The sequence below is a fragment of the Elephantulus edwardii genome, unplaced genomic scaffold, assembly GCF_000299155.1.
Source record: "Elephantulus edwardii isolate Elephantulus edwardi_28Jun2011 unplaced genomic scaffold, EleEdw1.0 scaffold00093, whole genome shotgun sequence".
NCBI classification, from domain to species: domain Eukaryota; kingdom Metazoa; phylum Chordata; class Mammalia; order Macroscelidea; family Macroscelididae; genus Elephantulus; species Elephantulus edwardii.
The window spans coordinates 9,782,232-9,785,713 of record NW_006399843.1 but is presented as its reverse complement, the minus strand read 5'-3'; the positions used below and the strand labels follow the sequence as shown (position 1 = coordinate 9,785,713).

Here is a 3,482-nt window from a genome sequence, read left to right as displayed (position 1 = left end):
TGTATGTTGTAGTGGGTAGATCTAGTGCAAAAAAGTTCTTCCCCCCCCCCCCACCACATTTTATTTTTCAAGTTTTAAACAACAGAAAATTTACAGCCTGAGTGCAATGAACATCCATCACCTGGATCTGGCTGGAGCTTTCTGGGAGGACGTGAAGGGGTTAGTGTGTACAGTGCAAGGCTCCCTCCTGCACTCCCTGCCCCTAGAATTCCCTGTCAGCAGCTCCACAGGCAAGTCTCAGGTCATGTCACCATGCGCCACCCCTGGCTGTAAGGCCCCTTTTGTCCATAGTTTAAAGCTTCTTGTCAGGGAAGACCCTTTGTGATGTGTTTACATTTGTCAGGAACAAGAATGCAAAGTGGAACTGCAGGATGTCACAGACTTTGGACAAGAAGTGGCCTGTCAGCTGCTGGAAGGCTGGCCACTGTGCAAGCCGGTGGTCCCACAGTTTGAGGGTCACAAAGCCCAGGCAGGAGAACACCCCCAGGGCTAAAGATGTGCCTGAGTTGGTGCCACCAGGTCAAGCCTGGGCTCGGAGGGCTTGGCCCACGGCAGTCAGGATATGTAGGCCCAGGGCAAACTCAAAGCCACGTGAGTGCAGTAGGGCCAGGCCGTAGCTCGCCAGAGAGAGGTACTCAATGGAGAGGAAGATTCAGGGTCGCCAGCTCTTGTCCAGGTAAAGGCACCAGGCCACAGGCCACACAAAGATGGGCAAGGTCGAGCATTGCAGCAAGGCATGCTTGCGTCCCAACCCTCAGCCACTGGACAGGGCCGTAGAGGAGGGCCATGGCAGCAAAGACATCCTTTAGATAATGGGCCCTCGCTACCTCTGTCGAGTGGCCCAGTGTGTCCCTGTCTCTCTGGAGCCAGTACCATCCCAGGAACACATAGGCCAAGCTGATTAGTGAGTTGAATGGCATGGCCAGGAAGGCAGGGAGGCTGGCCACAGGGGCCTCCGTGTAATGCTCATAGCCCACCTGGATGAAGACACCCTCAAAAACGCCTGCGAAGACAGTGGCCACACAAAGGCAGCCAGCCACTGACAAGTGGAGAAGGGCCTGCCACAACTCTGGCTTCATCTTGAATCTGGGTCAGGGAGCTAAGACCAGCAGCTGCCTCACAAACAACCTCCTCTCCCAGCTGGATCAAGTCCTGTGATTTCCTTCCGTTGTTACCATGTGACCCTCCAAGGTGGGTGGTGGCTGGCTGGCAGAACAAACTTTTCTGCCTTTTCCCCTTGTGGAGTATTGGTGTGAAAAGGGCAGCAAGTACCATCCGGGTGTTTTGTTTCTCTTACTCTGGGATGGAGGAAATTCCGCAAAAAGGTTCTTTAAAATGTTAAAAATAAAAAATGTCACCTTGAAGACAAATAATATATCTGCCTTAATATTTTCTTTCCTGTTTTGAAGTTTTGATTGTGGTTTTCTGTGAAAGTTTACAGAACAAGTTGGTTTTCTATTCAACATTTCATTTACGCCATGTTTTGTGACATTTATTACAGTTCCTACATCGTGTAATAATCTCCCCACTTCCTCGCTGTGATTCTTGTTTCTATTCATCCTCCTTTCCTATCAGTTCCTGGCTTCTGAGTTTGATCCCTGAGCACATGCTGCACTTTTGGTCTTGTACGGTTAATATTTCTAAGGTGTGCAGTTCCTTGCAGCAGTTACTGTTGTTCTTAGGTGCCTTTGAGTCAATTATGTCTCAGAGTGATGCTACGAACAGGAGCTCTGAGCCCTGCCCTATCTTGAGCCAGTGTCACTGTCTCTGACACATCTGCTCCATTGCCACAGTCACTGTGTCAATTTATCTCATCCAAGGTCTTCCTCTCCTGCTCTGCCCTTCCACCCTTCCAAACATGATGTCTTTCTCCAAAACTGATCCCTCCTGTCAACATGCCCAAAGTATGTGAGACAGAGTCTCAAAATCTTTACTTCTCAGGATTCACCCTCTCCAACACCTATTAGTTCTCTTGGCAGTCCATAGCAAGTTCTATACTCTCCTTCAAAACAACATCCCAGAGATATCAATTCTTCTTCTGTCATGCTTAGTTATTGTCACGCTCTCAGGCGCATAGCAGGCAACTGAGAAGACCATGGTCTGGATGGGACACACCTTAGTCTCTAGACTGAAAATGTTGCTCTTTAACTGTTACGATAGAAGGAGAATTGATGCCTTTGAGCTGTGGTGCTGGAGAAGAGTATTGAGAATACCATGGACTGCTAGGAAAACAAACAGATTTGTTCTGGAAAGGGTTAAACCGGGTGGCTCCTTGGAGGCAAGGATTCTGAGGCTCTGTCTAACATACTTTGGACATGTTGTGAGGAGAGACCGGTCCTTAGAGAGGGACATCATGCTTGGGAGGGTGGAGGGACAGCGCAGGAGAGGAAGGCCCTCTATGAGGTGGATTGATTCAGTGACTGGGATAATTGGGATGAGAGTGTCAGAGACAGTGCGATTGGCACAGGACAGAGCGGAGTTCAGGGCTGTTGTACATAGGGTCGCTATGAGTCGCAGGCGACTCGACGGCACATAACAACAACAACAACAATAGAACTATTATTTGGCTGGAAATTGAGTCAGTGGTATGATGTGAATTCTAGGCTTGGAGGGTGACTAAGGACCGCAGTCTCAGAGTTTCCACCAGATTCTATAAGATCTTTTTGATAATTTTAAGTTTGTTCCACATTTTTATCTCGCTGTCTCAAGGACCTACTGTTGTAATCTCATTCAGAGTAGTCTGCAGTGGTAGCTGGGCACTATCTAGTTTTTCTGGTCTCAGAATCGTGGAGACTGAAGTTCAGGTGGGCCTTTCACCAACTCATAGCATTTTCAATTACCGCATATGCATATGAAAGACAGCTAACGAATTAAGAAGACTGAAGGTTGCATTTGTACTATAGTGCTGATGAAGAATTCTGAATGGCCAGAAAAATGAATATAGTTATGCAGAAGTATTATATAAATATAGCCAGAATTCTCCATACAAGGGAGAATGGTGAAGCTTCATCTCATGTACTTTGGACAGACCACTATGCTTGGTAAAGTAGAGGTTCAGTGAAAAAGAAGAAGACCCATAAGAAGATGGATTGGCAAGTACAACAACAACTGTGAGGTTGGTGTAGGAGAGAGTGGTGTTTCATTCTGCTGTACATAGGGTGATTATGTGTCAGAATTGACAAGATTTAACAATTCCCTGGTGAGACACAGGTTACACCAGGGCCGAAGCCGCTTGGGACTTGGGATTACAGTCTCCTTAAGGCAGAAAGTACCTGCTGCTCTGAAGTTCTTGGGAGACAAAGGTCTTGAGAGGAGACAGCCTGGCCTCTGGGCCTGCACAGACCCAAGCATCTTATCTGAGAGAAGGGACTAGCCTGAGGAGACATCCCTTACCAGAAAGAAGACATCCAGGTCCTCCTGATGGGAGGACCTAACCCTTTCAGGACAGATAGACTCCCAGACTCGCTTCTGTTACTGCTTCT

At 47.8% G+C, this 3,482-nt stretch overlaps 1 pseudogene; it reads right to left on the bottom strand.

The window, feature by feature from the left end:
* Positions 1–292: 292 nt before the first annotated feature.
* LOC102849106 lies at positions 293–1,079 on the bottom strand (annotated as a pseudogene).
* Between the last annotated feature and the right edge of the window lie 2,403 nt (positions 1,080–3,482).